Source organism: Sapajus apella, unplaced genomic scaffold, assembly GCF_009761245.1.
Source record: "Sapajus apella isolate SASKATOON/1434 unplaced genomic scaffold, GSC_monkey_1.0 scaffold18, whole genome shotgun sequence".
NCBI classification, from domain to species: domain Eukaryota; kingdom Metazoa; phylum Chordata; class Mammalia; order Primates; family Cebidae; genus Sapajus; species Sapajus apella.
The window spans coordinates 12,786,494-12,799,500 of NW_022436958.1; the positions used below are offsets into that span (position 1 = coordinate 12,786,494).

At 42.1% G+C, this 13,007-nt stretch overlaps 1 protein-coding gene and 1 long non-coding RNA gene across 3 annotated transcripts in view; one reads left to right on the forward strand and one right to left on the reverse strand.

The window, feature by feature from the left end:
* Nucleotides 1-13,007, forward strand: part of KIF5C (kinesin family member 5C) — a 150,719-nt gene that overhangs the window by 5,621 nt on the left and 132,091 nt on the right. The window lies entirely within an intron of this gene.
* Nucleotides 3,807-9,854, reverse strand: LOC116556981. Its single transcript, XR_004271295.1, has 2 exons — nt 9,076-9,854; nt 3,807-4,679 (listed from the first exon to the last, which is right to left on the reverse strand). It is a non-coding gene; the product is annotated as an uncharacterized LOC116556981 (long non-coding RNA).

The window sequence follows — 13,007 nt, forward strand, 5'->3', positions numbered from 1 at the left end:
CAAACATAAGAGGCTTGACACAACACATTTATTTTATTTCACAGTTTTTATAGGTCAGAAATCCAGTAGGTTGGCTGATGTCTCTGAGTGTTTAGAATCACATAAAGCCACAATCAAGATATTGGCAGGGCCATGCTCTTTTCTGGAGTGTCTAGGGAAGGATTTATTTCTTTGCTCACCAGATGGGCGGCACTTTTCAGTTTCTCGTGGTTGTAGGACTGAGGGACCCATTTCCTTGCTGATTATACCTGGGGTATGTTCTCAGCTTCTAGAGGCTACTCTTGGGTCGTAGCTACTTGCCCTCCTTCTTCCATCTTCAAAGCCAGCAGCAGTGGGTTGAGGCCCCCTCTTCCAGGCATGCATGTCTCTGACTCTTCTTCCTCCTTCCACTTTTGGAGGCCCATATGGTTACACTGAGCTCCCCATCCGAATAATCTGAGATAATCTTCCTCCTTTAAGGTCATCTGATGAGCAACCTTAATTGTATCTGAAATTACATTTGTAAAGTTCCTTTTACCATGTAACATTAATTTATTCACAAATTCCAGGGATTAGGGTATGGATGTCTTTTTGGGGCTGTTATTCTGTCTACCACACACCACCATTATCAAGATTAAAAACAGTTTTATCACTCCAAAAAATAAATAAATAAAATAAGAGCCCTTATGCTTCTCTGGCAAGCACTTATCTGTCTTCCTGTCTATAATTTTGCCTTTTACAGATTGTCATAAAATAGAATTATACGTTATCTTTTTGAGTCTTGGTTATTACAGTTAAAAATTCTTTGAGATTTATTTATGTGTGTATATCACTAATTCATCTCTTTGTTTGCTTAGTAGTAGTCTATTGTACGGCTATACCATAGTTTATTTATCTATTCAGCTGTTGAAGGACATTTGGATTGTTTCCACTTTGGTATAATTATGAATAAAGCTGCTGTGAACCTTTGCATATAGGTTCTGTGTATGAATTTTTATTTCTCTTGGGTAAATATCTAGGAATGGGATTACTGGGTTGTAAAGTAACTACATATTTAACTCTATAAGAAACTGCCAAACTGTTTTCCAAAGTGGTTGTACCATTTTTCATTTCCATCTAAAAGCAGAATTTTAAACCAAAATAAGTTTATTTAGTCACTTTGTCTAAGTGCACTGTAGTCTAGTAGTGTCAGGGTGTATCAGTGCTTCATTCCTCTGTGCTCTAAATTCAGCGATGTTGATATCACCTGAAATGGATTAGTGATTTCCTTCACATGTACCCTGTGAAATCACAGACTGAGTGAACACCGCAGAGAGCTGTAATCTGGCATATGTCACCGGGGCCACTCACTATTCACAGTGGGCACACAGTCCGTGAATGGGGTGGGAAGAGGGAGCAGGAAAAGTGAGACAAAACCGAGTGTAGATTCACTAGCTAGCTGTTTTTTTTTCCAAGTTGCTTAGCTTTCCAGGGCATGAATTTTCTCATATTGAAAGTGCAGATAATAATTACTTATCTCACAGGGTCATTTGGACGAAATGAAGTGGTGAGACAGTGTCTGGCGCAGAGAAAATGCTCAAAAGATGCTAATTGCCTTCTATTCCCTTGGTGACTTTCCCCATATCAACATTAGCTTTTCCCCCCAAAATTACTGCCCTATTCTGGCTATTCCTTGAAAACCTTTCTTGTATTACCATTTCTTAGGCATTTGTTCACCCCATTCTCCTGGTTGGAGTAGCCACTGTTTTCATCTTATTTTTGGTATATCTAAACATCCTTGAAGGCAAAGCGCATGTTTCATTTAGTTCTAGACTATGTTAGCTATTCCTTTGTGATCATGCATGAGATGTGTGTGTGTGTGTGTGTGCGTGTGTGTATGTATCCTTCCCATGTAGCTTTTTCTTTTTTTAATTTAAATTTTCTTCTCCTTTACTGTAGTTGTATAGTTGCTTAGTAAATGTATCTTGACAGAAGGTTTCTGTTTTCCCCTTTCCCTGCCTGAAATCAAGACTCCATGAATGCCAATTTCTGCATTTCTGTAAATTACTTGTGTAGCACTGGAGACTTCCCTCTGCTTCCACTGGAGCTTGTCTGGCCCGACTCCCCCATTTAATAATGTTTTCCATTCTCGGCTCTTCTTCCCATTCACAGTCAGAAACCTCCCCCCACCTTTGATTTCCCTTTAGTCCTTTCTTACCTCAGGGTTCCCACCTGTGTCTACTTATTAAAAAAGCAAAAACAAATTGGCTACTCCCTAATGGTTTCTCTTGAGTTGAAAAAAATAAAGCCCCTTGACAGATCCAGTCTCATGTTACTTTTTCCCAGGTTTTTTTTCATGAAGTTCTAATATTGTGACTGAGAAAGTTCTCTCTGTAATCCATTTGCTGCGTGTCAACCACGCTCCTTTTTTTTTTTGTTCTTTTTTTTTTGACGGAGGTTTTCTCCCCCCTCCCCCGGCTGGAGTGCAATGGCGCGATCTCGGCTCATCGCAACCTCCGCCTCCTGGGTTCAGGCAATTCTCCTGCCTCAGCCTCCCGAGTAGCTGGGATTACAGGCACGCCCCACCATGCCCAGCTAGTTTTTTGTATTTTTAGTAGAGACGGGGTTTCACCATGTTGACCAGGATGGTCTCGATCTCTTGACCTCGTGATCCACCCGCCTCGGCCTCCCAAAGTGCTGGGATTATAGGCGTGAGCCACCGCGCCCGGCCTACCACGCTCCTTTTAGTAGGAATTGAGTCGTTTAGTTTGAGGTTGTTTGTAAATATCATAGAGAACTCTCGAGAAAATAATTTTAGATTCATCATAGTGTCTTCCTGGCATGGAACATGGGCGTGAGTCAGATAGCCTAGGATGAACTCTGAGCTCTGCCACTTCTTAGCTGTGAGAACTTGGGCAAATTCCTAAACCACACTGAGTTCTAGTTTCCTCGCCTGTAAAATAGAGATAACAACACTCTCCACTCTCCAGGGCTGTTGTGTGCTAAGCCCAGTGGATAGTCCACATCAGGCATCCAGTTAAGGCCCAGTAGTGGTTCATTCTCTGCATTGTTGTCCGATTGACTAATCTTGGGAAGGTGCAGACCCTTCAGAGTTTCCTCTGTGCCCTCAGGTTGGAAACCAGATGCTTCAGTGGGGCATTCCAGGGCCTCCATACTGCGGGTCTGCCTACTTCCTAGCCTTACCCCTCACCACATATTTGATCTGTGCTTCTGTTCCCCCTCAAAAAGATTAGGCTGCTCAATCCCCATCCCTTTCCCCTCAGCTGCTCACATCAATCCACATACCAGGGGTGACCATCCTCACCTGCATGGCCTGTGAGCTTTGGAAAAACCTCCACTCACCTTTAGACTCTCAGCCCACAATACTTCCACTGACACTTTTTCTGATGAGTCCCTCTCTCCCCCTCCTTCCAGCCAGGTGGAATCAGCCTCTTCCCATTAAGCATCACTGTACTTTGCTCTTCCCCAGTAATGCATTTCATTTATTTAGTAAATCTGTCCTTTCCTCCAATTAGGCTGAAACTTTGAGGGCAGGAAATTGTGTCCCATTTATTTCCATCTCCAATGTCTGGAACAGAGTAGTTGCTCAGTATAAGACATCTTTTGAAAAAAAGGAAAGGGTGCTGACCCTCCTTGGCTGTCAGTTAAAGGTTATTTGCTTACATTGTCACTTTGATCTCTGTCCAGCTCTGGCAATTTGTCTTTTCTCCTTTAGACATCTTTATGGTTTTGTTATTATTTTCTTAAAATAAATAGCTTCTTTTTGTGTATGTGAGGGTCCCAATATATTGCCTGTACAGTGAAAAAAATTTAGAACACGGAAAAAATCATAAAGAAGGTAAAAATTACATTTAATTTTACTAACCAGAAAATACCACAATTAACCTTTTATTGCATATTCCAGTTCTTTTCTATTCTTACAACACACTTTGTTTTAAAAAAAGATATTTTATAACATCTATTTTAAAACTGTTTTACTTAATAATATACTTACTAAACTAAATGCTGATGTCTGAAGTCTAGTGTACTATACATTTTCAGCATTTTAAAAGTGCATATAATTTCATTATATGCCTAACCAATACTTTATTTCCTACTAATGGACCTTTAGGTTTTCTGGGTTTATTTTTTTTCCCTATTATAAACAAAGGCTTGATAGAAACATTAGTCCATACACCTCCTCATGGACTTGCCCAGTTACTTTGTTAGAATACATTCCTAGAATTGAGATTACTGGGTAAAAGGATATACTAGATGGTTTTAAGACATCCACTGTAGTTTGTGAAGGGAGCAACTTAGAAATTGCAAATTGTCTTCTGTTTTGTAGTCCCACTTCTCTGCTCACCCTGTGGAACTGCTGCCAGTTTGTCTCATAAGGCATCCCTTCATATTCGAGCTAAATTAAATTCTTACTGAGGGTATGTGCTTCGTCATGCACTGTTAACCCCCAGGTCTGGAATGTGGCAATGCCTTCAGACTTTTAATGTAAACCGTAGGATTTTGTAGGCTGTCTGTTGTCAGTTTCAACATCCTAAAGGATGTTGTTTGTTGGAGGTGATCAAAAGCTAAATCTCTCTCTGGAGGCAGACAGAGATAGAGGCCAAGATTGTAGTCTTAGGGAAAAATAGGATGGATGGATGTATCCTTTCTTCTTGGTGCTCACATTGAATGGTCTGTGATATCTTCTGGGCAATGGTAAGCTGAGAAAGGAAAAAAGTAACCTCCTCAGAAAAGCCCTAGGCAGAGACTTGCTTTTTCTCTCCCCGCTTGATTCCTAGGTGCTCTTTTAGAAAACTTATTATATAAAATTTCAAACATGCCGCAAAGTAGAAAGAATAACAAAATGTACTCATCAACCAGTTTTAACCATGATCATCAGCAAATGGCCAATCTTATTTTTTGCACACTCTCCCACCTTTCTCCCCAACCTCGCTGGACTATTTTAAAGTGAAATCTTAACATCTCATATCTTTTGACCCACAGGCTTCAATATGTATCTCTTTACTTTTAACATAACTACAAGAATACTATTACATGTAAAATATTAACAATAATTCCTTACTATCAAATGCCCAGAAGATTCCCCCCATTGCTTTCTACCTTTCTTTTTGCAGTTGGTTTCTTCAAATCAGAAGGCTAGGTACTGTTGATTTCCAGTGAGGAGAAAGAAATGCTCATCCACGTCGACCTTGAAACAAGAGGAGCCTTTTGCCATGATAGACTTGTCTAGTGTAGAGTCAGGTGTGGTGGTACAAGAGTGCACGGGGCCATCAGGGCTAACAGATTCCCAGCCTGTCTTCCTTCACAATGCTCATGTCCATGTCCCAGTTATCCTTTGTAATCCACCAGTGCCAGTGTGGCAGGGTCACCTGGAAAGCTATTTAAAGAGCTTTCTGCTCTGTGGCCTTCTTCCTGCTGCTGCTTCACCTTGCCTTTGCTTGTTAAGCATCAGGGAAACAGGCAAATGCGTCTCATTTGTCTTCAGTACCCTCTCTTTTTTTTTTTTTTTTTTTTTCTTTTTTTTGAGAAAGAGTTTTGCTCTTTTTTCCCAGGGTGGTGCAATGGCGCGATCTCGGCTCACCGCAACCTCCGCCTCCTGGGTTCAGGCAATTCTCCTGCCTCAGCCTCCTGAGTAGCTGGGATTACAGGCACGCGCCACCATGCCCAGCTAATGTTTTTGTATTTTTAGTAGAGACGGGGTTTCACCATGTTGACCAGGATGGTCTCGATCTCTTGACCTCGTGATCCACCCGCCTCGGCCTCCCAAAGTGCTGGGATTACAGGCTTGAGCCACCGCGCCCGGCCAGTACCCTCTCTTATTAGATTGACGTCAACTACATTTGGAGCAATCCTCTTAAGTGTGTCCAGGTATATTGCATATGACCTTTTCCGTCAGTGCATAACCATACTTGATGTGAATTGAACGCTGGAAAATATGTCCGCAGAGCTGAAGGGAAAGCATATATGTGAGATCAGAATTCAGCACAACAGTGTACTTAAAGGAAAAAGGTTTGTAGTTCTCTTTTTATGTTTCATATCCCTTTTCTCATTAAAGGAAAACTTTTGAAGGGAGATGGAGCTGGAGGAAAGGTGCAAATAAAAAAGCAAACCCAGTAATTTATACCTTTAACATCTTTAGCTGCAGAGTATTTTTTTTTTTTTTAAATGGAGTTGCCCAAGCTGGAATGCAGTGTTGTGACCTGGGCTCACTGCAACCTCTGCCTCCTGGGTTCAAGCAATTCTCTTGCCTCAGCCTCTTGAGTAGCTGGGATTACAGGTATGTGGCTCCATACCCAGCTAATTTTTGTATTTTTAGTAGAGACAGGGTTTCACCATGTTAGCCAGGCTGGTCTCGAACTCCTGAACTTGTGATATGCCTGCCTCAGCCTCCCAGAGTGCTGGGATTACAGCCACTGCGCCCGGCCAGCTGAAGGGTATGTTCTTAAGAGCTGCAGATCACTAATATTATCTTAAAAGCATTTATTTGAAGATCTTGGTTACACAGTTCTGTATTGACGCATGGCAGAGACTCTTCCTTTGTCGGGCTTACTCTCTTGGTAGTCTCTCCCATTTCCAGGTCTCATTTTGCCTTATGAGGAAAGGCCGAGCAGTCGGCTTCAATTCTCTGAGGAGGTTATACCATAGTTTTTCTCGGAACGACCTGTCTGGCACCTCACTCCTAAGAGATTATTGATTTTCACCTGGGAATCTGGGCACAGAACAACTCCATCAATATTAGAAACTTTGGATAGTCATGGGGGAAGGGACTTCTGTTCCCCTTTCACAGCCATCTCTTGCCCCATAGACAAGGACAAATGCCAATTTGGTCAGTATTTCTTCCTGCATCTGCCCTCTGCGACAGGCTGACCACTGTAGGGTCTGGCTTCCTGGGATGGCTTCCAGGGACGACTTTTCTCTCTCCTCTCTGAATGCTGCTGAGGGGATAAGTTCAGCTTACTCCACAGATTCAGGCCCAACTGGGCTGGTCTTAAGGTTTAGAATAGGTAAGGCTGCAGAATGTTGGGTGGGAAGTAAGGAAATGGGAAGACCCCACATAACCCTCCTCACCTGGGACTTTGGCCAGGTCCGGTATTGGGGTGACGGGTGTGGGTGCCCTATCTAGGTGGTGCTTGGATACCTAGAGTGTCATTATTCTTGTGTAGATCAGACTTGCCCACCCAGCGGGAAAGAGGGGGCTGTAGGGGAGGCTTCTGGCACTCCTGGGTCCCTGATACCAATGTTATCATGATAGCATCAAATCCTTCTAACTACTCATTATTTGTTTGTATGAAACATGTTGTAAAGTCGACTTTAGAAGGGAAGGAAGTGTTTAGCTCTTCCAGGATAATTAATTACTTCACTAAAATATGCAACCTGCTAATGATCTGTCCAAACAAGCAGGAGAAATAACACCCAGACTACCCTAGGATATATCCTAGAATAACAGCCTTGCTTGCTCATGTGTTTGTTAAAATTTTCTTGATAAATATGGCTCTTGGTAAAGATTGGCTTGAGTATCTGCTTGAAACAATATTTTCTGTTCTAGACATTTATCCAAAAGAGTTTGAAAGGGGGAAAACACACACCTGTTTGATAGCTACTTCCTTAGTAATATTGTGCTGTCCAAATGGTAGCTGTGCATGACTACTGGGCACCCGTCACGTAGGTAGTCAAATTGGGATGAGCAGTAGGTATAAAATATTCATCAAATTTTAAAGACTTAGTACACAAAAAGTAAAATATTTTACTAATATTTTAAAATATTCATTACATGTTGAAATGATAATATTTTGGATGTGTTATGTTAAATAGCTTAATAAAATGAATTTCACTTCTTTTTACTTCTTTTAATGTGGCTACTAGAAAGTTTAAAGTTACATGTGTGGCTCACATTTGTGCCTGGCATGTATTTCTCTTGGACAGCACGACTCTAACATTTAGAGGTGACATTCTGATTTTTTTTTTTGTGTTTATTAATTTCAGTTTCACTTTGATACATGGAGGATGTAGTATGTGCTGAGCTCAGTACTAAGCATCATGGATTTACTATGATAAGTAAGACAAAGATCCCTGCCATCAGTAACCTAAGTCCAATGTGGGGAAAGCAAGTTAAAAAAATCACTTGGCCTGTAGTCCCAGTTACTCAGGAGGCTGAGGCAGGAGAATCAATTGAATCCGGAAGGTGGAGGTCGGTCACAATGAGCCAAGATCCTGCCACTGCACTCCAGCCTGGTGACAGAGCGAGACTCTGTCTCACAAAAAAGAAAAAAAAAAAAAAAAAGAAAAAGAAAAAGAAAGAAAGGAAACAATGGCTTGATATCAGTGCCCAGAGACAAGGGGAAAGAAGACATGAGGGGAGCCAAAGTAGAGAAACACATTCCATTCTGTTCAGGGAAACCTCCGACAGAGGGACAATTTGATTCTTACTTTGAAGCTGGGGCAGGAATCTGTTTAGAAAATGTAAAATTTGAAAATGTAAAATTTGCTTTTTTTTTTTTTTTTTTTTTTAGATTCAATTTCCGTTTTCTATGCAGGGGGTACACGTGCAGGTTTGTTACTTGGGTATCTTGCACCCAAGCAGGAGCATAGTACCCAGTAGGCAGTTTTTCACCCCACACCCCTTTCCCGCCCTCCCCGCGCTAGTAATCCGCTTAGGTTACTTTGCAGTTCTCTATAGCTCTTTACATGTTTGCGTTTTGAATTTTGTTGAGGACAGATGCGAGAACGAATGTGTGTTGGAGGCTGCCCCCACCCCGCCCCCATCACTACCCCTTCCCCTGCAGCAAGGCCTGCGACCCCGCGGGTGTCCGCGGAGCACTGTAGCAATTTAAGTTCGTGCAAGCTGTTTGCGGCAGCGGGTTTGGGATGCATTAGTAGTGGGTGACATTGAGAATGCCCAGAGGCGACGGGGCGCCTGGTCTCTGAGAGGTGGCACGCTGCCTACCGCCCTGGTGCCTGGCTCCCCCTGAAGGGTCCCCCAGCCGCCGGCCTGGGAACGCACCGCAGGCCCGCGGCTCCTCGGGGGTCGCCTCCGCGGGCGGCCTGTTTCCAATTTCCAGGCGAGGAGCGACGCAGTGATGCAAATCTGCCACTTACCTTCTGTCACCATTCTGTCGCTAGCGCTCGGAATGATGAAACCTCCTGTTCTGGAAATGCATTCCCCTTTAGCACCAGCGCCTTCTAATGAGGTCCCTCCGCCCCGCGGGACAAAAGCGCCCATTAGGAGGCCTGGTGGTGGGAGGTGGCCACTCCGTTTGGCGCCTCGAGGGAAACCGCCTTTGTCACTCACAGGTGCCTCTTTTTGTTCTGGCCTCTGCTTGTGGAAGAGGTCGCCTTGCAGGTGAAGGCCACACAGCTCTTCGGAGAAGGAGCCTGATTCTGTGCTGAAAAATCTCTCTTCTCAACCCCCACTCAGGTTTCTGTTGTCCGGGTTGGCACAGAATTGATTTTTCCTCCTTTGTAAATGACAAAAACGCTGTGATGGTAACATGAAAGCAAGCAACAAATCTTCCCACCCAACAGCTTTCATTTTATTTTTTCTATCCTCCTTTTTCTCCTGGTTGGTGCTTAATATTAGAAAAAAAAAAAAAATCCAACCGTAGATATACAGTTCTGCCTTTTTACCTAAATATATTACTCCATAAACAGTTTCCATGTTGTGTAATATCTTCATGTTTCTACTTTTCAGTGACTACTTAAATGTCCTGTGGGCTGATAGGTCACAGGTTGCTAACCCATCTCATCATAATGCATTGGGATCTCCATTTTCCCTTTCTCTAGGTGATGGGTTAATGAGCATCTGCATGCACAGAGCTGTGTTCTTTTGTTGAATTATTTCTGGAGGATAAATTCTCTAGAAGCAGATTTCCTAGGCCCAATGCTGTGAACATTTTAATTTGATTCTATGAAATATTATCCTATTGCTTTCCATACAGGGTCTACTAATTCCCATGACCACCAGGGATGTATGAGTGTCCCATCTGGTGGTTAATTCATTTTTGAAATAAAGGAGATTTTGAAATCTTTTCATTTTTGAAAAGATTTGGAGAGCAATGGTCTGGGATTCATGTATCTTAGAGATTTTTTTAAATCCTGTTTTTCCTCTGATATATATTAATTGTAAACTAATTGTATAACTATTTAGCAAACTATTTTAACTTGGAATATTGTTGCCAGTCAGCACTCCAGGGGTCAGGCTGGTGGGCAGGGAGTCCCTTGGGCTATATAGAGGGAGGAAGGACTTGGAGGGGTTAATGTACTCCACTCCTCAACATCCATCAACTGGCAGAGGAGTTGGTTGGAGATGGTGATTTACATTTGGGACTAACTCAGGGCTCTTCTCATATTCTCACAGATGTAATTATTTCTGCTGTTGCATTGGATGAGCTTCAGATCTTTGGTATACTAATAGCAGCACCCATGGGGATCCATTTCACTAGATGATCTGGCACTATGTTTGACTGCTTCTGGTAGGAATTCATCCTTCTTCTGGGAGGTGTGGTGACACCACTCACAAGACATTACTTCATGCTTTGATGGTTATGTGCACGCAGGGATCCGCACGTCTTTAGTTCTAGTAGAGCTCAGCCACCAGACACATCATCCTGTGGGCTCACTGGCAAGCCTGGGGCTGGGAAAGGAGAACCTGAGTAAGGTAAACAAAAGGAAAGGCAGTATGAGGAGGAAATTGGGGTAGAAAAAGAGAAGAAATGAATTCTGTGGGCCCCCTTTCTGAGTATATTTGTTCTCATATCTTACCATAGAAGACATGACATGTTTCCTTTTCTACAAAATTGACTTTGAGTACAAAATGCTGCTCATTAATGCATAGTCACTCAAACACAGAGGTCCTTTCTGGTGCCTTAACTATCATGCTGAGTATCATTTACTTAAGAAACTAACTGGTTTGTGAAAATTTTACTTGTAATGCTGTTATACTACTTATAAGCTAAAATAATAGTTTTAAAAATGTTTAAATAAAGACACTTTTTTGTATACAACTTAAAGAACATGCAAGGTGTAAAGAGAAAAGGAAAGATGGAATAAGAGTTTCTGCAGGGGAGAGAAGGTATTCAAGATAATTACTGTGCCAGCCTGGGAAATATAGCAAGGCCCTGCCTCTACAAAATAGTTTAAAAAAATTAGCCAGGTATGGTCACGCATACCTGTAGCACCAGCTCCTTGGGAGGCTAAAGCAGGAGGATCGCTTGAGCCTAGGATTTGGAGGCTGCAGTTAGCTACAATTGCACTACTGCCCTTCTGCCTGGGCAACAGAGCAAGAGCTTGACTCTAAAATAAAAGAGCTGTGGTCACTGTGTATGAAAGGACAAGGAAGCATGTGAGCCATTTTTGAGAGAACTGAATATAGAGGAGCCAGTAAGGTGGCTGGAAAGAAGGGGATTGGATGTGGAGGGGCTTGAAAGAGGGCTAGAGGAATTGAAACTTGGTTTAATTGACTTGGTATTCTGCTCTATCCTATAGCTGAATCAGAAATACTCCCATGTGACATTTCTTCTTAAATGTTGTATTACTGCCCTTCTCATAGACCTTTATGGACCTATTTCATGAAGAGCAATTTTCCTCTTACATCAACAAAGTCATATTCTTACTCACTTGCAAAATATTGTAATTCTAACAGTGTAGTGACAACACTTAAATAAGAGGTTTACATATATGAAATCATTCATTTTATCTCTATTATTTATTTATTTATTTTTTATTATTTTGAGACAGAGTCTTACTCTTGTTGCCCAGGCTGGAGTGCAGTGGTGTGATCTCTGCTCACTGCAACCTCCACCTTCCGGGTTCAAGCGATTCTCCAGCCTCAGCCTCCCAAGTAGCTAGGATTACAGGCATGCACCACTATGTCTGGGTAATTTTGTATTTTTAGTAGAGATGCGGTTTCACTATGTTCAGGTCAGGCTGGTCTCAAACTCCTGACCTCAGGTGATCCATCCTCCTTGGCCTCCAAAAGTACTGGGATTATAGGCGTGAGCCATTGCATCATTTATTTTAATCTTTAATATAACCCTATGAAGTAACTGCTCTTGTCATATCCCCTCTTGCCATTCTGCAAATGAGGAAACTTGGGTATAGGGAGGTTAAGTAAGTTGCTGAAGGTCCCAGAAGAGTAAGTTGTGGCTCTGGGATTCAAACCAACACAGTGGGCTCCAGCATCCTTCCTTTTAGCCATTTGTTATGTTGCACCTAAATTTTGGTTCATACCAGGAATTGAGAATGTTTGAGCACACAGCATTTTCTAAACTAGAGTTTCTCTGAGGCACTAGTTCTTTGAGATGTAACCTGATAAAAGGATTTGATGTCAATCAAGTGTGACAAGTGTTGTTCTCATTCTCTGCCTCTTGGAGCCTTCCTTTTGGAATCAGCAATCCTGCAGTAAATGAAATAAGCGTACCTAGCTTTGTTGTTCCCATTAGCAACCTGTTAGACTGAGACAGAAGTTTGGAAACTACTATAGGAGAAGACAGCTTTAAACCTGGGCTAGACTTAACAGTGGAAGAATTTTTTTCGCCTCTGTTGCTTGCTCTTGCATTGATCTCGAATTATGTATGAAGGCAGAATTGGCTTCTCTGTTATGCTGTGATGTCCATCTCAAAGGCTGTTTAGGACCTTGGGTAGAACACAGTGCCATTCCTCTCAGGGTTGGATGCATATGCTTGGAAACCTCTTAGGCTACACTCTGAATGTTTAGATGTACTATTAATCTACATGTAGCTGTCCACAGAGAAAGGATTATGATCCTTTTCTCATAAAAACCTTTATTTACTCTGTTCTTCTCTGCCTTAAAAGTGGAGAGATTTATGTCTGCTTCTTGGATGTCTAATTCCATCTGCTCATTCAGCCAGACTGCTAAACTGTTTTCTAAAAATTTTTTGGTAGCTTTTGAAAGATACATCATGAAGATAATTTTATCTTCTTCAAATAATGACAGTTTTGTTTCCTTCTTCCCAGACATAGACTTTTAATTTCTTTTTTCTTGTCTTGCTGCATTGGATTGGACCTGCAGG